Source organism: Macadamia integrifolia, chromosome 1, assembly GCF_013358625.1.
Source record: "Macadamia integrifolia cultivar HAES 741 chromosome 1, SCU_Mint_v3, whole genome shotgun sequence".
NCBI lineage: Eukaryota > Viridiplantae > Streptophyta > Magnoliopsida > Proteales > Proteaceae > Macadamia > Macadamia integrifolia.
The window spans coordinates 36,256,014-36,266,070 of record NC_056557.1 but is presented as its reverse complement, the minus strand read 5'-3'; positions in this window follow the sequence as shown (position 1 = coordinate 36,266,070).

The window sequence follows — 10,057 nt, the reverse complement described above, 5'->3', positions numbered from 1 at the left end:
CTTTCTCTCCTGCTCTTTTTAAATACCTAGATAGATTATTCATCTTTTTCACTTGTAATCTATTAAACTTTTTTTTTTTTTCAAATTGATTGGGAATGAAAATCAATATTTTACATGGGTTCCATTCCTTCATTAGAAGGTGGCGAGTTCTCATAAATTTAAATCTCTTTTCACTATGAAAGGATTAAGTAGTCCGTATCGGTATTGATTGAGAACGATATAGATCAAATACTTCTATCAAAATTTTTAATCCCTAAAACCATATGTGTCGCAATCCTAATGAAGAATGTAATATTAAATTCGATATTAATCTAATTAGTATCGATTGAGATCGATACCAATCCAATCTGATAAAAAAAATAGATTGCTAAACTCGTGATGATGGATGAGACAAACGAAAAAAATAAAAAAATAAACAATAACCTTGATGATGGAAAAAAAAACTAATAAATAAATAATATCTTTAAGTGATTCAATACTAATGTATTAAAAAAAAAAATTAGAAAATAATGATATGGGAGGCAAGGGGGAGTTTAAGTTTCAGTTAGGGATATAAATGGATAGTTGAAAATCCGTATTTGATCCGGGTTCGTATTCTTTTAGGAGTATCCAAAATGCATATCCAGAAACTATCCAAATCCGTCCATAAACTAAGCAGATACGAACATGAAATTCCTAGTTGCCGACCGATTATTATCCGATTCGTTTAGCTATTCGACAGTAAAGAATATCTGAATCCGTTTTTTCTATTGTAATATTTAAGTAAATATTAATTTGTATCACATAATAATAGTGTAGAAATATGTGATACTAATACATGTCAAATCTCTCTCTCTCTCTCTCTCTCTCTCTCTCTCTCTCTCTCTCTCTCTCTCTCTAGCTGTATCTCAAATGGGTTTTCTCTAAAGTTGGAACGATGATAGGATAGAAGGATTTGAGATCTACGAAGGAGAGAAGAGTTAATATCAAAGAAATTTATGTAGCCTTAAAAATAACATTAAACTTGGATCAGTTAATGGAAGAAAATGACATTAATTTAAACTTGGATCAGTTTAAAAATAAAATTAAAATTGGATCATGAAAATGAAGAAGAAGAACATCATTAATTTAAGATTCCTAATGATTTTATGTTTGAAAAAAAAAATTATGCAAAGAAAAAAAGTAATTATATAAATGGATAATCAAATGATCATACTAATTCGAATTTAATATCATTTTATGTATTTGGTCGGATAAACGGATCGAATTTGAATAGTAGCTTTATAAATGGATTTAAATTTGGTTAATATCCTATTCAAGCCGAATTCGATCCGTTTATATCCCTAGTTTCAGCCAACAAAGCAACATTTAAACCAAGTAATAATAGAAGGACAAAGCCAATTGGTTGTTTTCTTAGATTAGTCTAGAGACCGAATTTCGTCACCCCCCGGCAATGATGACAATATGAAGGATTACATGTTGGATATTTTAGACTTGGAGAATTTTCAAACTTAGAGTAGAAAATGACCATATTTTCCTATAAACTTTCAAGAGAAATTTTTTTCAAAAAATTAGAATTTGATGTTGTGGATTATTTTTGTTTGTCCCCTCAATTCGGACATTACACTTTGATGCGAGAACTATGCGAATCAACGCCCGATTCTCTCTTTCATTATATGATCCGGGTCCCTCCTTTATGCATATTTTCATAAAGGTTCCTGGTTGAGACTACAATCGTGCCTCACATCATTGGATAGTGCTCGGACTGAGCTTTCTAACGACATATTACATGTCGAATTCCGACAAACGGTTTGAAAGATATGACCCCCGAAAGTTGACTCCAAAGTTCGGTATCAGATTCCATTCTGAGCAACTAAAGGGTGCCACATGGCGCCCAAACCCCTTTGTCCAAAAGCAAGCCTTTTTGGACAATTCTCTCTAGTTTTTTAGTCCCACATCGGAAATATGAGAATTGTCTCAAGTCCCAAGGCTATAAGAATATAGCCCTTCCTCTCTTCCAAAAGAGGAGGAGATTGGAGAGAAGGAACATGTTTTTGCTAATTCCCTTTCTCTAAATAAAGAATCTCTCAAAGTATAAAAATTTAAATGTGTAATCCTTCCTTGAGCCGGGAGACTTAGTCCGGTTTGGTTCGGTTTGGTTTTGGCCTTGAAGCACAAGGGTTATCTCCCCTTGTTTCTTGATTAAAATCGGTTTAAGGTATTTTTTTTCTCCCAATAGCGATTTAGAATTAGTTTAATTAATAGACTAGTTTCTAATTTATTAATAGTTGATTTATTTATATTAATTATGTTTAATTAGTTTCAGTTTGGTTCAATACGGTTTATTAGATGTAAATTGATTTATTCCGGTCCAATTAAAGATAATCAGTTTTAATTGATTCTTTTAGATTAGTTAGGTTTAATTGTTTTTTTTTTAACGTGTTTACCTTTGATTTGGTTTATTTATTTTTTCTTTTTTACTTTTTGTTCTTTTAATCTAGACCCTTAGATTAGAATCTTACATGTAACCTAATCCTTTCTTCTTTCATGTCTGATCTTCTTTCCTCTCTCTTTTTCCATGGCCGAATCTTCTCCACCCCCTTCTCCTTCCTTTCTTTTTTCCTTAACAAAACCTGCAACTTCTTCTTCTTCTTCTTCAACTTCTTTCCCTTACTGAAACCTAAACCTGCAACCCATCTTTCTCTTGACCAAAATCACCATCCAGCCCCCTTCTTCTTTTCTCTTTCATCCTTTCCTTTCTCTCCCCCAAACCTAAAACCGAAGGAACACACCTGATTATGTCACCAGGCCGATTCATTTTTAGGATTTCCAAGGTTGTTCTAATGTTTAAACTGGGTTTGGAGCAGGTCCAATGAACACCTTTTTTTTTTTTTATTTAACACCATCATCGGTTTTCAACTTCAATGAGATTAGAGCCCTTGTGTTTCAGCAATGGTGGTGATGATTTCTCTCTCCCATTCTCTGGTTTTTCTTTCTTCACCCAGAGCTTCCTTCTTCTCCTTTTCCTCCTCTTCTTTCCTTGCCATCGCTGGAACCCTTAAACAGCAGCCACCGAACCCTTGCTCTCCCCTTTCTTTTGTTCCTTTGAAACCTGAACCGCACATTCCCTTCTCTCTTCTCTTTTCTCTCTTCTTCTTTTTCTTCTTTTCCCTATAGCAGAAAATCAGCCGCACCTTTCTCCTCCTTCCTTCTTCTTCTTCTTCTTCTTCTTCTTTTTTCTTTTTCTCTTCTTCTTCCCTGCGACTGCAATTGAACCGCAGCCGCACCTAACTCCTCCTCCTTCTTCTTCTCATCTTCCTTCCTCCAAAGTCTGCAACTCACCTCTTCTCTTTCTTCTTCTCCCTTTTCTTTATCTCTTCTTCCTCTCTTCTTTTCTCCTTCAAACCGAACCGCGTTCTTCCTCTACAATAACAGAACCAGTAATCTCATTGTAGTCGAAATCTCATCCCTATTGCAAGGATGCTCCCAACTAAACCATCTCAAACAAATTCATTCCAAGTTGCTCCTTTACGGGCTCCAACACGACTCTCAATTATCTACCAGAATTACCACCTTGTATGTTTCCTTCGGCTGCATCGACTCTGCAAATCTCATATTCGAGCGGACACTCAACCCAGGTAGCTTCCTATGGAATATCATCATAAGGGGTTTTGCCACTCAAGCCCGGTTTGTCCAGTCCTCGAAATTGTACGCCAAGATGTTCCATTCCGGTGTCAGATCCGACAAGTTTGCTTTCCCTTTCGCTCTCAAATCTTGTGCTGGATTATCCAATTTGCAGATGGGGAAACTAACAAACCAGCACCTGATTTGTTGCGAGTGCAGTAATGATCTCTTTGTTAATGCTGCTATGGTTGATATGTATACGAAATGTGGTGAAGTTGAAATTGCCCGTTTGGTGTTTGATAGAATGGGGGTGAGAGACTTGGTTTCGTGGGCTTCCATGATTTCCGGATATACCCACAATTTCTTATTTCATTTATGTTTTCTATGTGGAATCTTCCCCTCCTTTTGTTATTTATTTTTCTTTTATCCATTTTTGGTTTGGTTTTCATTTTATTTCCCTCTTAATGATGTATGGGACATAGTCTAGGGCGTATGTTAGCAAGGGCATGGCTGGCCCCTCAAACCGGCCAGTAGCATTAGGATGTATTTGGGGAATGGGTTTGTGTTATAATTTCTTATTTTTTAGGGCTTTTCACCCTCTTTCTTTAAATGTAAAAAAAAAAAAAAAAAATCAGATATTGTTTAAAATAGTGCAATTAGTATACTTGTATTCCAATTCATCTAATTTTCCCTTCTTTTGGCTTGTTTAGCTTTCTTTAATCATTCCATTTAGCTTATTTGATTAGTTTAATTACTTAAGCTCATATATCATTTTTTTACTAGTGTTTTTCTTTATCGTAATTAGTTGTTTTAATTATTTAATGGGTTCAATTAATATAATGTTTAGACTCTAACATAATATAGGTATAGCATGAAATAATCATTAGACATATTTAATTTGGAAGATAATTAGCATTGCATTTAATTAGTTAAAATATTCTCTTCTCATTAGCTTAACTAGGGTTTTGAAAAATGTTTAACTCATCTTAGATTAGCTTAAGGTAAACATAATTAGTGCAATTAGGTTTCATAATTAATTTAATTAAATTTTAGGTTTAGTTTAATCCTCCTATACTAGATTAAGTAGATTAGTAAAAATGCATTCATTTAATGTAATTAATCCACTTCATTTTCTATAAATTAATTAGGTCTCATTTAATTTATAAATATTTTTACCAATTAGATTAAGTAGGATTGCAATAATTTATTTCGCAAACTAATAGGGATTAGGATTAATCATTTTTAACTAATTCAATTTAGGATTTCATAAATCCGTTGATCATCCATCTAGGTTAGGTTTAATTAATCGAGTTAGTTCAACTTAGGGTTTCACAAATTGCTCAACTAATCCTAGGTTTAGACTTATTTCATTAGTTTAATCTAAGATTCATAATGCATCAATTAAATTATTTAGTTTTTTCTTTAATTAGCGTAATCATTTCATTATTTGCATCATAACCTAGCTAGCACAATTTAGACACTTGGTTTAGGGTTTTCACATGTCATGCTTAGATACTTAGTTTAGGGTTTTCAGTGACCTAGATTTAGGACTAGTTAGTAGGGTACAAACAAATTTTGGTCAAACAAAAAGAGACCGGCCTTAGGGTCGGGCAGACTGGGTGCCTAACACCTTCCCAGTCTGTCACTTGACACTTGTCTAGAATCTTGGTGCAAGCCAGCCTTATCCATCAGAGTCATTAGTCTCTCTCCCTTGATTGGGGGAGACATTTATGGGTCCTAGACCCTTTCTAGGTGGCAACTCCTTTTTACCCATAACGTATATCCCCCTTTGGTTTTTTATGACCAGGAGATACTATCTCATCTCATTAGGGTCGAATCCTAGCATGTGTACACACGCTACGCGCCATATCGCGATCCCGGGGCAGAGGTCCATGGTACCTACAATTAGTAAAGCATGTTTTAATTCAAAATTTTTTTAAAATTTTAATAGCTTATAAGTGAAAATGAGGGGTAATCTGAGTATTTAAAAAGAGGTGGGGAGAAAGAAATGTAAAATTCCAAAAGCAGAGGAGTATCAGAAAAAAAGTAAAAGGTAGGGGAGTTTTACTAAATATATGCCAAGTGTAGGGCAGTGATAGTAAATTTCCCATGATTTTTTTTTTTTCAATGGGGGGGGGGGGTGGGTTTGGTGCAACTTTGATATGAAAGTTAAGAAGGCCAATAGTGCTAGGTTAGAGAACTCGGTATCGATCAAGGTCGATATTTGGCATCAAATCGGTTAGGATTGGATAGAAATTCCCCATGATTTTTTTTTTTTTCAATGGGTACATTATAAAAAGGGGAGCTCAAGGCCTCCTGGTGAGTGTGGGCTTTCGCATACCACAATCTCACCAACTACACTAGGCAGTTGTTGTTTACATAGTAAGTCAACTAGTTAAGTCATTTAATGTTAAGTTTTACATTTATTTTAATAAAAATTTAAGCTTACACTAAATAAATTTAAATAAAATATACAATAATAAATGATTCAATTCATTGTTAACTTTACATTATTTCAAAAATAAATAAAATGAAAAAAAAAGTTTCAAAAATTACAAAGAAAATAATAAAACCATTTAAATTGAAACTGTTTACAAATAGCTTTGATTTTACTAGTTGAAACCATTTATTAAATGGTTCAATTTCGATTTTATCTAAAAAAGCCTTGCACCTGAACCAAACTGTTTAATATTCTTATACCATACATGCTCTTTAACGGGGTAAAACATCCAAATTGTCAGATATTTTGATGCATCTATGAAGGAAAATAGGTTGCCTTTGATATATTTTCGTGGACCCCTGTGTTTGGGGCAAGGGCCACTCAATCAAAGAGCTTTCGTTTTTACGTACGTTTACAACTTTATTATCTATGAGAATAGGCGGACAAACCAAAATAAATTATTTTGACCATTTGGTACTTCTTATTGAAAAACCAATAGTATTGCTCGAAAAAATTTTTATTTAACATTTAGTTGAGGGAGCATCTCATGTGGGAACAGATAAACAGGCTGTGACTAAAACATATCTTTTAAGGAAAATTTACAGCACCATCTCCTGGAGAAAGCCGCAATTATAAATTATATTATATTTTATTTTAAATATCAAAATGCCCTTATTAAATACAAAGTACCAAAAATACCCTTATAAAAAGTAAATGTTTATTTCACCCAAATCGGGGACCCTATTCCAAGACCTAATTTACCTTTCTTCTAAATTGTAATTGTTGGACCACCGACGATTTTTAAGAACAGCGGCAGCGGCGACGGGATTAGAACGGGGATCTACAAAAAAGCACTACTCAGAATAAAAACCAATTAAAAGAAGAGAGAGAAATTAAGTGGAGTCCAAGTGTAAATCAAACACTATACTAGAATCATTCTTGTACGAGGACTTGATCCACTCCCGCTTATGACTTCTCACCAATAAAGTATTCAGGATGATAAATTTTCTTATACCTTGAGATACTCATCAGTGAACAAAGTTGGATCTGCAATTTACTGTGTCAAGTGTCAACCTGATATTAAGCAAAGTGTCACGACCTACCCAACATAGACCCGTGGGCCTAATTCACTAAGTCCATGGACTTGGGCCATTGGGTTAAGTATGGTCCGACAGAGTTACTTAGAAAGATCTAAGGCCATGACAAGAGGCTGACATTAGAAACAACGAACCCAGCTCTACTATGGAATCAATAGCACTATCCAATCATGAGGACTTGCCTAGAGGGGAAGAAGAGAAGCACATTAGAAGCAGATCGAGGAAGGAAAATGGGTAATGGTCTAATTTTGCCTTCAAATATAGCGATACCAATTTAGATATAGTGTTGCGACTATACTCTCAAAGTCTCAACGTGTCGAGTCCTCTTCCCACGAAACAATGGGATCTTCCAACTAATGTTCGTATAAAGTTACAGAGAGGAAGGAAGGTAGGAAGACACAGGCAATTTGTCTACAAAGAATCCAGATTTTACTCATCTTATTATTCCCTGATCTTTGAATTGCCGTCGCCTCTACCGTTGCCATTGCGTATCCATGGCATCCAACATGAACAACTCCCAGCTTCATAAGGTAGTGACAAGATGGGGAAAAACAGAGAAAAAAAATAATAAAAACACACCTTCTCGCCGGCGACCTAAGATGACAGCGATGGGAAGCGCATTTCTCTTCGGAGACAAAAAAGGAGAAGTATTCGCCGGCGGCTGAACTGGCAGTACTCGGCTGGAACTCGTTTGAACCCTTGGTCGCAGGTATGGAGAGAAGGAGAGAAGGAGAGAAAAAGATGAGGAGAATGAAATGGAAAAATGGTAAAAAGGGGTATTTTTGGATAATGAAAATGGATAACTTATTAATGCTTTACTTATAAGGGAGAAAGCATCATTTCATAGTATTTCTTAACAGTGCCTGACGGTAGGAGGTCTGAGTATAATTTGGTGAAACATAGGAGGTGATCTTATAATTGTGGCATTCTTCAGGAGGTGGTGCTGAAATTTCTCTATCTTTAACATATCTATGCGACAAATCCTCTAATCCAATTATCTCGTCAAATGTAAGATTCAATCAATTTATCTTTTTCCTTTTTTTTATATTAAAAAGATGTCTTACCATTTGAGTCGCCATAGGTCAAAATCGAGCTAGCATAGTCACCATAGGTCAAAATCAAGCTCGCAAAACTTCTTATTTGACCAATAAAATAGGTGATATACAAGAATAATTAAATAATTTGAAGGTAAAAAAGAAAAAAGATTTGAATTAATCTCTAAAATTTGACACATTGACAGTTCAGCACAAACTCAATTTATTCAATCCAAAACTCAATACTTTCCATATCAAAACCTTTAGTTTGGAAGATGTGGATAAAACTAGGTAGATAACTTCACATATGCAGCTTCTACATTTGTTCCAGTTTTATCTTACGATGGGATTCTTTTCTATTATGTAATACAAACTTGGTACGAGCTATAAACTCGGACGTCTTAAGTTTAATTCCCACTAAGCATACCTTAGGCACTCACATGGGGTGTTAGTGTTCTTTACTGTTTACAGTGAAAGTTGAATGGTCATCATTCAACCCCAGTATGACCCGGTCCATATGATTGTGGGGTCAGTATGGGCCCGCGGGACTAGTCAGACTAAAAGCCTGGATATCCGTTGCTAGCACACAAAAAAAAAAAAAAAAAAAAATCCTATAAAGGATTTGCTAGGGTTCACATAAACCCTAATTGAGTAAAGATAGTATGAATCCAAACTTCCATAAAATCCTCCAAAGCATCGGTTATTACCCATCTGAATACAGAAGTGACGAGTGCCTTGTTCTTGCCCTGATGGTCCAAACTTTCTTCCATTTGTATCAAACGTCAAAGACCTCACTGTAAGAATGGTTGTGATAACCACTAATACCAGTAAGATACTCATAGGGATAATCTATGTCAATCTGCAAGTTAACCAGAAACAAAGAATCATTAGCTTTCACTTCGCTTGTAGAAATGTAACCCTAGAATAATGCAAAAAAGAAGGGGAAAAACAAGAACAAATAATCACAATGAACGCGGAAAATAGAATTATAGTGTTCATGCTTACAAAGAAAGAATATCACTAAAATTATATGACAAAACCCTATGTTTTACTGAGTTTTTTTTTTTTTTTCGATAGGTAATTTGTATGTATTAAGGAAAAAGAAAAAATATATAAAATCATAGAGAAAGTCAACCCCTACAACCTTCTATATCAGATAGTTGCACTTTCCCACCCAGAATGCATGCAGTCTGTATGGACCTTATCCATGTATTGTCATAGGATATGAAGATCTGGGTTAGCTTGCTTTGGCCTTTGTCATCCAAGGGTTTGCCAAGATCTTGGCCCTCATGAGGATCCACCTTGACCATCGTCTCCATTACCTTTTCTGGATCTCGACAGTTGCATCCCTCTGGGTTAAAACATTAAACAACAAATTCATAAAGAGAAGATAATGGAGGCTAACCAAATCCTATAGGATTATAAAACTTCAGTGACTGTGATTTACATATAGAATGGGAAGTCCACTCTCATTTATTTGTATGGAAAGATTAAACTCAAAGCTTTATCAGTCTTTATGAGGCTCTCCTTCCAACAAAATTTTGTAGAGTCGAGGCATTATTGGATTTGCCACATCAGCAGTCTAGTTTGACCACCTTTCTTTCTTCTGAATCACAACCAACACCTCTAAAGACTAATTAGATGACTTCTTGTTGCAATTGTCTCTTGTTTGTAACTTCTGTCATTTTCATCTCAAGTTCTTAAATAATCTCTTTAAGATATTATAACCCTCAGAGGTGTAAATTTGGCATGATCAATCTTTACCTAGAAAAAAAAAAATTGGCATGATCAACTCGAGCCCACACAGGCTGGGCTTTTGGGATGGAATTTTCAGGCTCTAGGCAGGTCCGACTAGAGCTGAAGTCTTGGGTTGAGTCAAGCTC